General features: G+C 44.7%; 1 pseudogene; it reads left to right on the plus strand.

Moving 5' to 3' along the window:
• LOC140210349 (uncharacterized) overlaps window positions 1–13,472 on the plus strand; it is a 61,861-nt pseudogene that overhangs the window by 22,814 nt on the left and 25,575 nt on the right.

Here is a 13,472-nt window from a genome sequence, read left to right on the forward strand (position 1 = left end):
GTGGATAACTTCACATTTATCCACATTAAATTGCATCTGCCATGAATTTGCCCACTCACCTAACCCATCCAAGTCACCCTGCATCCTCTTAGCATCCTCCTCACAGCTAACACTGCCGCCCAGCTTCGTGTCATCTGCAAACTTGGAGATGCTGCATTTAATTCCCTCATCCAAGTCATTAATATATATTGTAAACAACTGGGGTCCCAGCACTGAGCCTTGCGGTACCCCACTAGTCACTGTCTGCCATTCTGAAAAGGTCCCGTTTATTCCCACTCTTTGCTTCCTGTCTGCCAACCAATTCTCTATCCACATCAATACCTTACCCCCAATACTGTGTGCTTTAAGTTTGCACACTAATCTCCTGTGTGGGACCTTGTCAAAAACCTTTTGAAAATCCAAATATACCACATCCGCTGGTTCTCCCCTATCCACTCTACTAGTTATATCCTCAAAAAATTCTACGAGATTCGGCAGACATGATTTTCCTTTCACAAATCCATGCTGACTTTGTCCGATGATTTCACCGCTTTCCAAATGTGCTGTTATCACATCTTTCATAACTGACTCTAGCAGTTTCCCCACCACTGATGTTAGGCTAACCGGTCTATAATTCCCCGGTATCTCTCTCCCTCTTTTTTTAAAAAGTGGGGTTACATTAGCCACCCTCCAATCCTCAGGAACTAGTCCAGAATCTAAAGAGTTTTGAAAAATTATCACTAATGCATCCACTATTTCTTGGGCTACTTCCTTAAGCACTCTGGGATGCAGACCATCTGGCCCTGGGGATTTATCTGCCTTTAATCCCTTCAATTTATCTAACACCACTTCCCTACTAACATGTATTTCCCTCAGTTCCTCCATCTCACTGGACCCTCTGTCCCCTACTATTTCCGGAAGATTATTTATGTCCTCCTTAGTGAAGACAGAACCAAAGTAATTATTCAATTGGTCTGCCATGTCCTTGCTCCCCATAATCAATTCACCTGTTTCTGTCTGTAGGGGACCTACATTTGTCTTAACCAATCTTTTTCTTTTCACATATCTATAAAAGCTTTTACAGTCAGTTTGGATAGGTACGTAGATGGTAGTGGTATTGAGGGCTATGGTCCAGATGCAGGTCGATGGGAGTAGGCAATTGAAATGGATCAGCACAGAATAGATGGGCTGAAGGGCCTGTTTCTGTGCTGTACTTTCCTCTGACTCCATTGTTTTGTTTGAGAATAACTCTTTAACATGCAGTACTCTATCTTGCAGATCTTTGTGAAAACTTGCCAGTAGATTGCAGGGAGACTGTCATAATAAGTCACATCTTGCTGTATGTTAAGGTAATATGCCTTCTCAAATTCTTGGCTGGTTATACAGTCTATCTAAAATTAATGTAGCAACTCATCTCATTCACCTCAGGAAAAAGTCCCTCAGTATTTCGGGTGGGCCTGAAACGAGGATTCAGGCACCTTTTAATTCAGGCTTTATCACTGTGAACTGCTTGTAACTGGAAAAGCTCAATATCCAAGCACGAGTCACATCTTGCCCCCTCTCCCGTCCCCTCTCCCGCCCCATCTCCCTCTCCCACTCCCTCCCCCTCTCCCAAAGGGTTGAGTCCTGCCGAAGGGTTTTGGACAGAAACATCGACTGTCCTGTTCTCCATAGGTGCTGCCTGGCCTGCTGAGTTCCTCCAGCATCTTGTATGTGTTGCTGGTTTTTTAACATGGTGTTGGCTGCCTGGAGTGATGGTAGAGGCAGATATATTGGGGACTTTTAATGACGTTTAAAGAAGCACACGAATGTGAGGAAAACGGAAGAATATGGACATCGTGTAGATTGGATTGCCCACTTGATTAGGAATTCAAGTATAACATTGTGAGTTATAGGGCCGGTTCTGTCCCATGATTTATATAAACTAGAATATCAAACTGTAAAAGAAATTATTTAAGAATGATCCCTGACTGACCAGGTGGATCATAAGAACGTGGAGCAGGATGGCAACATGACTGAGATATCTAATGACAAACAAGAGAAAATCTGCAGATACTGGAAATCCGAGCAACACACACAAAATGCTGGAGGGACTCAGCAGGCCAGGCAGCACCTATGGGGAACAGTACAGTCGACATTTCTGTAGGTGCTGCCTGGCCTGTTGAGTTCCTCCGGCATTTTGTGCGTGTTGACTGAGATATCTGTCTAGGTTTTCATTTGATCATTTTATGTGTTTCTTTTCCAGGAACTTGTGTCTGACACCAATCAACACGTGAAGTCAGCTCTGGCCTCTGTTATTATGGGCTTGTCCACCATCCTGGGCAAGGACAGCACTGTTGAGCACCTGCTTCCCCTGTTCTTGGCTCAGCTCAAAGATAAGGTAATTTTATCATGAAGTACAAACTTTAACATGCCCCTTGCGTGACTGGTGGGCATGGTGGATATTTTTTGAATAGCCTACCGAAATCAGGCAAACACCAATGGAGAGCTTTCTTCTGTGTGCTGTTTGAGAGCTGTTGTCAAGTCAAGAGTGCTGATGAAAGGTCGCTTACTGTTCATTAGGTGATCAAAAAGTTGGTTGCCGTCTCTGGAACTTGTACATCTGCTGAAGGTGACGAGCAGTCCATGCTCCACCACGAGATACAGGTATCTGGATAAGTGTGCCAGAATGGGACGTGTTGCAATACAGACTGATGTGTCTAGGCTTTTACTCTCACTGATACTGATTCCTGGAAGGGGACAGCAGTTGGCCCATGTTCATCTGCTTTCTTTCCTGTTGACAAACATTGTAACTGCCGTTTGCTTGGAGCTGTGCGGTGATGTCCAGCATTCTAAAGTGTTAGAATCACAGATTCTGCAGATGCTGGCAATGCAGAGCCACACACACACACACACACACACGCACACGCACGCACACACACGCACACGCACGCACACACACACACACGCACACGCACGCACACATGCACACTCACACACACACACATGCACACTCACACACACACACACACACACATGCACACATACACACTCACACACACACATGCACATACACATGCACGCACACTCACACACACACACACACACACACACACACACTCACACATGCACACTCACACACTCACACATGCACGCACACTGACACGCACGCACGCATGCACACTCACACACAAACACACACGCACAGAATGCTGGAGAAACTCAGCAGGGAGTTGGTATAAATGGGTGTTTCTCCGGTTGGCGGTCAGTGGTGAGTGGGATGCCGCGGGGGTCGGTACTGGGCCCGCAGCTGTTTACCATTTACACTGATGATTTGGAAGAGGGGACAGAGTGTAGCGTAGCAAAATTTGTTGATGACACTAAACTGAGTGGAAAAGCAATTTGTACAGTGGATGTGGAGAGTCTGCAGAGAGATATAGATAGGTTAAGTGAGTGGGCCATGGTCTGGCAGATGGAATACAACGTTGGTAAATGCGAGATCATCCACTTTGGAAGGAATAATAGAAGAGAAGATGATTATTTAAATGGTGAAAGTTTGCAGCATGCTGTTGTTCAGAAGGACTTGGGAGTGCTTGTGCATGAATCGCAAAAAGTTGGCTTGCAGGTACAACAGGGTATTAAGGCAAACAGAATGTTTGTCTTCATTGCTGGAAGGATTGAATTCAAGAGCAGGGAGGTCATGCTGCAACTTTACAGGGTACTGGTGAGACCGCACATGGAATACTGTGTGCAGTTCTGATCTCCATACTTGAGGAAGGATATACTGGCTTTGGAGGCATGCAGAGGAGGTTCACCAGGTTAATTCCAGAGATGAAGGGGTTAACCTATGAAGCGAGATTGAGTTGCCTGGGACTATTCTCTCTGGAATTCAAAAGAATGAGAGGATATCTTATGGAAACATATAAAATTTTGAAATGAATAGATAAGATAGAAGTAGGAAAGTTGTTTCCATTGGCAGGTGAGACTAGAACTAGGGGACATTGCCTCAAGATTCAGGGGAGAAGATTTAAGACGGAGATGAGGAGAAACTGTTTTTCCCAGAGAGTGGTGAATCTGTGGAATTCTCTGGCCAGGGAAGCAGTTGAGGCTTCTTCACTAAATATATTTAAGATACAGTTAGATAGATTTTTACATAGTAGGGGAATTAAAGGTTATGGGGAAAAGACAGGTAGGTGGAGCTGAGTTTACAGACAGATCAGCCATGATCTTATTGAATGGCAGGGCAGACTCGATGGGCCAGATGGCCTACTCCTGCTCCTATTTCTTATGTTCTTATGAATCATGAATGGAATAACAACTGCTTCTTTCACCAGAGTCTCTCCAACTGTTCTTTTAGTTTGAGAGCATTAGATAAGAGCAAATGTGCAGTGCGTTCTTTAGAAGCGGTGATGGGAGCTAGTTTGTAATCTCAGTGCATATTGGATTAAAGGTGAATTGCTTACTGGTGTGATGAAGCTGTTATTTTTCCATCTATCAAGTTCCTTTTTTATTTTGGCGTGAACTTAAACAAAAATGCTGCGTGTGCAATTTCTGGATTTTTTAATTAATATGGAAATTTGCATTCTTTCACTATTTTTACAGAATTAAAATTATTTTAAAAAATTAAAAAAATCTTTCCCTTCCCCTCCCCTTCCTCAATTCCCCACTCTGAGCTTTTACTTCTCATCTGTCTATTACTTCTCCCTGGGTCCCCACCTCCTTCCATCTCTCCTGTGGTCCACTCTCCTCTCCTCTCCTTTCCTCTCTCAGATTCTTTCTTCTGCAGCCCTTGACCTTTCCCACCCACCTGTCTTCACCAGCTGGCCTCCTTCCCCTCTCCTCACCTTTTTATCCTGGCATCTCCCCCTCCCTTTACAGTCCCAATAAAAGGCCTCAGCCTGAAACACCGACTGTTTACTCATTCCCACAGACACTGCCTGAGCTGCTGAGTTCCTCCAGCGTTTTGGGTGAGTTGCTCTGGATTTCCAGCGTCTGCAGACTTGCTAGTGTTTATAATTAAAATGATTCCCTTCATGTGCTACACCCCAAAAGATTCCCCAAATGTCGGAAATGCCTCGATTTTCCAGGCACAGCTGACAGATTCCAAGTGTACATCTTCAAATTGTCAGCTGTTAATTCAAGCCTTGAATTATTTGTTCATTTGAAATGAAATCAAGAAAATAGCCTGCCGAATCATGGTTTGAACTATTGGATAATTTAATAGTAATTAGTATTTTGCATGTATTTATGCCAAAGGTGCAGAAAGATTTCTCAAACGCAGAAATTGAAGTGTTTTTCTTTTGTGAAATGCAGCTTTTCACAAAATGACCGTTGTTTCCTCCCATGGCCCTCCCGAGGAGCTCGCCTGCACTCAGGCAGAGTGAACGGACAATAAAGGACAATTAAGACTCGGGAACACAATTAGGCCACTCAGCCCATCGTGTCTGCTTTGCCATTCCATGATGGCTGGCTTATTACCCTCTCAGCCCCATTTTCCTGCCTTCTCCCCCGTAACCTTTAACACTCTGACTAATCAAGGACCTGTCAGCCTCCATGTTAAATATACCCAGTGACTCGTCCTCCACAGCCATCAGCGTTGATGGATTCCACAGATCCACCGCCCTTTCGCTGAAGAAATTCCCTCTCAGGTCTGTTCTAAATGGACGTCCCTCTATTCTGAAGCTGTGCCCTCTGGTCACAGGAAACATCCTCTCTGTTCTAGGCCTTTTAATATTCCATAAGTTTCAATAAGATTCACCCCTCTTCCTTCCCTTCTGAACTCCATCGAGGACAGAGCCGGAGCCATCAAGCACTCCTCTTGTATGTTTCATTCCCAGGATCATTCTCGTGAACCCGCTCTAATAGAAACATAGAAAATAGGTGAAGGAGTAGGCCATTCGGCCCTTCGAGCCTGCACTGCCGTTCATTATGATCATGGCTGATCATCCAACTCAGAACCCCGCCCCAGCCTTCCCTCCATACCCCCTGACCCCCGTAGCCACAAGGGCCACATCTAACTCCCTCTTAAATATAGCCAATGAACTGGCCTCAACTGTTTCCTGTGGCAGAGAATTCCACAGATTCACCACTCTCTGTGTGAAGAAGTTTTTCCTAATCTCTGTCCTAAAAGGCTTCCCCTCTATCCTCAAACTGTGGCCCCTCGTTCTGGACTTCCCCAACATCGGGAATAATCTTCCTGCATCTAGCCTGTCCAATCCCTTTAGGATCTTATACGTTTCAATCAGATCCCCCCTCAATCTTCTAAATTCCAACGAGTACAAGCCTAGTTCATCCAGTCTTTCTTCATATGAAAGTCCTGCCATCCCAGGAATCAATCTGGTGAACCTTCTTTGTACTCCCTCTATGGCAAGGATGTCTTTCCTCAGATTAGGGGACCAAAACTGCACACAATACTCCAGGTGTGGTCTCACCAAGGCCTTGTACAACTGCAGTAGTACCTCCCTGCTCCTGTACTCGAATCTTCTCGCTATAAATGCCAGCGTACCATTCGCCTTTTTCACCGCCTGCTGTACCTGCATGCCCACTTTCAATGACTGGTGTATAATGACACCCAGGTCTCGTTGCACCTCCCCTTTTCCTAATCGGCCACCATTCAGATAATAATCTGTTTTCCTATTTTTGCCACCAAAGTGGATAACTTCACATTTATCCATATTAAATTGCATCTGCCATGAACTTGCCCACTCACCCAACCTATCCAAGTCACCCTGCATCCTCTTAGCATCCTCCTCACAGCTAACACTGCCACCCAGCTTCGTGTCATCCGCAAACTTGGAGATGCTGCATTTAATTCCCTCATCCAAGTCATTAATATATATTGTAAACAACTGGGGTCCCAGCACTGAGCCTTGCGGTACCCCACTAGTCACCACCTGCCATTCTGAAAAGGTCCCGTTTATTCCCACTCTTTGCTTCCTGTCTGTTAACCAATTCTCCACCCACACCAATACCTTACCCCCAATACCGTGTGCTTTGAGTTTGCACACTAATCTCCTGTGTGGGACCTTGTCAAAAGCCTTTTGAAAATCCAAATATACCACATCCACTGGTTCTCCCCTATCCACTCTACTAGTTACATCCTCAAAAAATTCTATGAGATTCGTCAGACATGATTTTCCTTTCACAAATCCATGCTGACTTTGTCCGATCATTTCACCGCTTTCCAAATGTGCTGTTATCACATCCTTGATAACTGACTCCAGCAGTTTCCCCACCACCGACGTTAGGCTAACCGGTCTATAATTCCCCGGTTTCTCTCTCCCTCCTTTTTTAAAAAGTGGAGTTACATTAGCCACCCTCCAATCCTCAGGAACTAGTCTAGAATCTAACGAGTTTTGAAAAATTATCACTAATGCATCCACTATTTCTTGGGCTACTTCCTTAAGCACTCTAGGATGCAGACCATCTGGCCCTGGAGATTTATCTGCCTTCAATCCCTTCAATTTACCTAACACCACTTCCCTACTAACATGTATTTCGCTCAGTTCCTCCATCTCACTGGATCCTCTGTCCCCTACTATTTCTGGAAGATTATTTATGTCCTCCTTAGTGAAGACAGAACCAAAGTAATTATTCAATTGGTCTGCCATGTCCTTGCTCCCCATAATCAATTCACCCCTTTCTGTCTGCAGGGGACCTACATTTGTCTTTACCAGTCTTTTCCTTTTTACATATCTGTAAATGCTTTTACAGTCCGTTTTTATGTTCCCTGCCAGTTTTCTCTCATAATCTTTTTTCCCCTTCCTAATTAAGCCCTTTGTCCTCCTCTGCTGAACTCTGAATTTCTCCCAGTCCTCAGGTGAGCCACTTTCTCTAGCTAATTTGTATGCTTCTTCCGTGGAATTGATACTATCCCTAATTTCTCTTGTCAGCCACGGGTGCACTACCTTCCTTGATTTATTCTTTTGCCAAACTGGGATGAACAATTGTTGTAGTTCATCCATGCAACCTTCAAATGCTTGCCATTGCATATCCACCGTCAATCCTTTAAGTGTCATTTGCCAGTCTATCTTAGCTAATTCACGTCTCATACCTTCAAAGTTACCCCTCTTTAAGTTCAGAACCTTTGTTTCTGAATTAACTATGTCACTCTCCATCTTAATGAAGAATTCCACCATATTATGGTCACTCTTACCCAAGGGGCCTCTCACGACAAGATTGCTAATTAACCCTTCCTCATTGCTCAAAACCCAGTCCAGAATAGCCTGCTCTCTAGTTGGTTCCTCGACATGTTGGTTCAAAAAACCATCCCGCATACATTCCAAGAAATCCTCTTCCTCAGCACCTTTACCAATTTGGTTCACCCAATCTACATGTAGATTGAAGTCACCCATTATAACTGCTGTTCCTTTATTGCACACCTTTCTAATTTCCTGTTTAATACCATCTCCGACCTCACTACTACTGTTAGGTGGCCTGTACACAACTCCCACCAGCGTCTTCTGCCCCTTAGTGTTACGCAGCTCTACCCATATCGATTCCACATCTTCCCGGCTTATGTCCTTCCTTTCTATTGCGTTAATATCTTCTTTAACCAGCAACGCCACCCCACCTCCCCTTCCTTCATGTCTATCCCTCCTGAATATTGAATATCTCTGAACGTTGAGCTCCCATCCCTGGTCACCCTGGAGCCATGTCTCTGTGATCCCAACTATATCATAATCATTAATAACAATCTGCACTTTCAATTCATCCACCTTATTACAAATGCTCCTTGCATTGACACACAAAGCCTTCAGGCGCTCTTTTACAACTTTCTTAGCCCTTATACAATTATGCTGAAAAGTGGCCCTTTTTAATGCTTGCCCTGGATTTGTCGGCCTGCCACTTTTACTTTTCTCCTTAGTACTTGTTGCTTCTAACCTCACTTTACACCCCTCTGTCTCTCTGCACTGGTTCCCATCCCCCTGTTGTGAACTAACCTCCTCACGCCTAGCCTCTTTAATTTGATTCCCACCTCCCAACCATTCTAGTTTAAAGTCACCTCAGTAGCCCCAGCTAATCTCTCTGCCAGGATATTGGTCCCCCTAGGATTCAAGTGTAACCCGTCCTTTTTGTACAGGTCACGCCTGCGCCAAAAGAGGTCCCAATGATCCAAAAACTTGAATCCCTGCCCCCTGCTCCAATTCCTCAGCCACGCATTTATCTTCCACCTCATCACATTCCTACTCTCACTGTCGCGTGGCACAGGCAGTAATCCCGAGATTACTACCTTTGCGGTCCTTTTTCTCAACTCCCTTCCTAGCTCCCTATATTCTCCTTTCAGGACCTCATCCCTTTTCCTACCTACGTCATTGGTACCTATATGTACCACGACCTCTGGCTCCTCACCCTCCCACTTCAGGATATCTTGGACACGATCAGAAATATCCCGGACCCTGGCACCAGGGAGGCAAACTACCATCCGGGTCTCTGGACTGCGTCCACAGAATCGCCTATCTGACTCCCAGCACATCTTAGGTAAAGGGCCCAAAGCTGCTCACTATACCCCCGACTGCGTTCTGACCAATAGAAACCATAGAAACTACAGCACAGAAACAAGCCTTTTGGCCCTTCTTGGCTGTGCCGAACCATTTTCTGCCTAGTCCCACTGACCTGCACACGGACCATATCGCTCCATATACCTCCCATCCATGTATCTGTCCAATTTATTCTTAAATGTTAAAAAAGAACTCGCATTTACCACCTCGTCTGGCAGCTCATTCCATACTCCCACCACTCTCTGTGTGAAGAAGCCCCCCTAATGTTCCCTTTAAACATTTCACCGCTCACCCTAAACCCATGTCCTCTGGTTTTCTTCTCCCCTTGCCTCGGTGGAAAAAGCCTGCTTGCATTCACTCTATCTATACCCATCATAATTTTATATACCTCTATCAAATCTCCCCTCTTTCTTCTACGCTCCAGGGAATAAAGTCCCAACCTATTCAACCTTTCTCTGTAACTGAGTTTCTCAAGTCCCGGCAACATCCTTGTAAACTTTCTCTGCACTCTTTCAACCTTATTTATATCCTTCCTGTAATTTGGGACCAAAACTGAACACAATACTCCAGATTCGGCCTCACCAATGCCTTATACAACCTCATCATAACATTCCAGCTCTTATATTCAATACTTTGATTAATAAAGGCCAATGTACCAAAAGCTCTCCTTACGACCCTATCTACCTGTGACGCCACTTTTAGGGAATTTTGTATCTGTATTCCCAGATCCCTCTGTTCCACTGCACTCCTCAGTGCCTTACCATTAACCCTGTATGTTCTACCTTGGTTTGTCCTTCCAACGTGCAATACCTTCCACTTGTCAGTATTAAACTCCATCTGCCATTTTTTAGCCCATTTTTCCAGCTGGTCCAAGTCCCTCTGCTGGCTCTAAAAACCTTCCTCACTGTCTACTACACCTCCAGTCTTCGTATCATCAGCAAACTTGCTGATCCAATTTACCACATTATCATCTAGATCATTGATATAGATGACAAATAACAATGGACCCAGCAGTGATCCCTGTGGCACACCACTAGTCAGAGGCCTCCACTCAGAGAAGCAATTCTCTGCCACCACTCTCTGGCTTCTTCCATCGAGCCAATGTCTAACCCAAATTACCACGTCTCCATGTATACCTAGCGACTGAATTTTCCTAACTCACCTCCCATGCGGGACCTTGTCAAAGGCCTTACTGAAGTCCATGTAGACAATATCCACTGCCTTCCTTTCATCCACTTTCCTGGTAACCTCCTCGAAAAACTCCAATAGATTGGTCAAACATGACCTACCACGCACAAAGCCATGTTGACTCTTCCTAATAAGTCCCAGTCTATCCAAATGCTTATAGATTCTGTCTCTTAGTACTCCCTCCAATAACTTACCTACTACCGACGTTAAACTTACTGGCCTATAATTTCCCGGATTACTTTTCGATCCTTTTTTAAACAACGGAACAACATGAGCCACTCTCCAATCCTCCGGCACCTCACCTGTAGACAGCGACATTTTAAATATTTCACCCAGGGCCCCTGCAATTTCAACACTAGTCTACTTCAAGATCCGAGGGAACACCCTGTCAGGTCCCGGGGATTTATCCACTTCAATTTTCTTCAAGACAGCAAGCACCTCCTCCTTTTCAATCTGTACAGTTTCCATGATCTCAGTACTTGTTTCCCTTAATTCCATAGACTTCATGCCAGTTTCCTTAGTAAACACAGACACAAAAAACCTATTTAAGATCTCCCCCATTTCCTTTGGTTCAGCACATAGCCAACCACTCTGATCTTCAAGAGGACCAATTTTATCCCTTACAATCCTTTTGCTCTTAATATACCTGTAAAAGCTCTTTGGATTATCCTTCACTTTGACTGCCAAGGCAACCTCATGTCTTCTTTTAGCCCTCCTGATTTCTTTCTTAAGTATTTTCTTGCACTTCTTTACTCCTCAAGCACCTTATTTACTCCCTGCTTCCTATACACGTCATACAACTCCCTCTTCTTCTTTATCAGAGTTGCAATATCCCTTGAGAACCAAGGTTCCTTATTCCTATTCAGTTTGCCTTTAATCCTGAGAGGAACATACAAATTCTGCACTCTCAAAATTTCTGCTTTGAAGGCTTCCCACCTACCGATCACATCCTTGCCAGAGAACAACCTGTCCCAATCCATGCTTTTTAGATCCTTTCTCATTTCTTCAAATTTGCCCTTCTTCCAGTTAAGAACCTCAACCCTAGGACCAGATCTATCCTTGTCCATGATCAAATTGAAACTAATGGTGTTATGATAACTGGAACCAAAGTGCTCCCCTACACAGACTTCTGTCACTTGTCCTAACTCGTTTCCTAACAGGAGATCCAATATTGCATCCCCTCTAGTTGGTCCCTCTATATATTGATTTAGAAAACTTTCCTGAACACATTTTACAAACTCTAAACCATCTAGACCCCTAACAGTATGGGTCTTATAAAGCCTCAGCATTACCCTTATATCTTTTCTAGTCCTCTCAAAATGAATGCCAACACTTTCTTTACGTACCACCAACTCAGCCCGCAAGATGACGTTTAGGGAACCCTGCACGAGGTCTCCCAAGTGCCTTTGCACCTCTGATTTCTGAATTTTCTCCCCATTTGGAAAATAGTACATGCCCTTATTCCTTCTACCAAACTGCATGGCCATACATGTCTGGTAGTAGGCACCCTTCGATCCCAGGGGATGATGGGTTTGTGCCTCTGGTGGACTGTGTCCTTGGAGGACTAGCTCTTGCCCATTCGCCAGGCTCCCCCTCTCCACGTCACTGATGTTGTCGAAGGGAAGGGCAAGTGCCAATACAGCTTGGCACCAGTGTCATCGCAGAGGTTGCCAGAGTGGAGCTGTAAGCAACATCAAACTGCCTTAGGGGTTTACCCCTAAAGCCTTTCCCATGGGTGGGCATGGCTGCAAGGCAGCGGAGGTTTAAAATCAGGGTTTTCCTTCTCCTTGGCGGGCTGCTGTACAAGGCTGAGGAACCCTACCAACCCGAAACACTTTCGGACACTACAGTATATTCCAACTGCCACTGCCTTGCTATTCTCCCAATCTATCAAGCCCTTCTACACCTCTCTGCCCCTCCACCTATCTTGGTATCATCCACAAATCTGACCACCAAGCCTTCAATTCCATTGTCCAGATCATTGACACATGCTTGAAAAGAAACGGTCACAGTACTGACCCCTGTGGAACACCAATAGTCACTTGCAGTCAACCAGAAAAGGCCCCTTTCATTTGCAACTCTTTGCCTCCTGTCAGTCAGCCAATCTTCTATCTATACTAGGATATATTCTGTAATACCATGGGCTCTGAACTTATTAAGGCGTCTCATGTGCGGCATCTTGTCAAACTCCAAGTAAACAACATCCACTGACCCTCCTTTGTCTATCCTGCCTGTAATTTCCCCTTAAGGAAACCATGCACCTCCAAGTACTGGCAGCTTCGTCCTTAATAATGGACTCCCCAACATTTTCCCAGCCACTGAAGTCAGGCTGAAGGGCCTATAGTTTCATGTGTTTTGCCTCCATCCCTTCAGAGTGAAGTGACATTTGGAAATTTCCAGTCCTCTGGAACCATTCCAGAATCTAATGATTCTTGAAAGATTATTACTAATGCCTCCCCAATCTCTACAGCTGCCTCTTTCAGAACCCTGCGGTGTAGCCCATCTAGTCCGGGTGACTTGACTACCTTCAAAACTTTCAGCTTCCCAAGCACCTTCTCCTTAATAAAAGCAACTGCACGTACTTCTGCTAACTGACACTCAAATTTCTGGCATACTGCTGGTGTGACCATAACTTAGACCATAATGTATAGTACTGTGCAAAAGTCTTAGGCTGGTGTATATAGCTAGGGTGTCTCAGTTTTGCACAGTCCTGTAGTAATTTTTATATATTGCACTGTGCTGCTGCTGCTGCAAAAATAATCAAATTTCTTGACATCTGTGAGTGATGATAAACGTCACAGGTGTCTGATATGGGTCTCTGATGTG

This window comes from Mobula birostris, chromosome 15, assembly GCF_030028105.1.
Source record: "Mobula birostris isolate sMobBir1 chromosome 15, sMobBir1.hap1, whole genome shotgun sequence".
Taxonomy (NCBI): Eukaryota; Metazoa; Chordata; class Chondrichthyes; order Myliobatiformes; family Myliobatidae; genus Mobula; species Mobula birostris.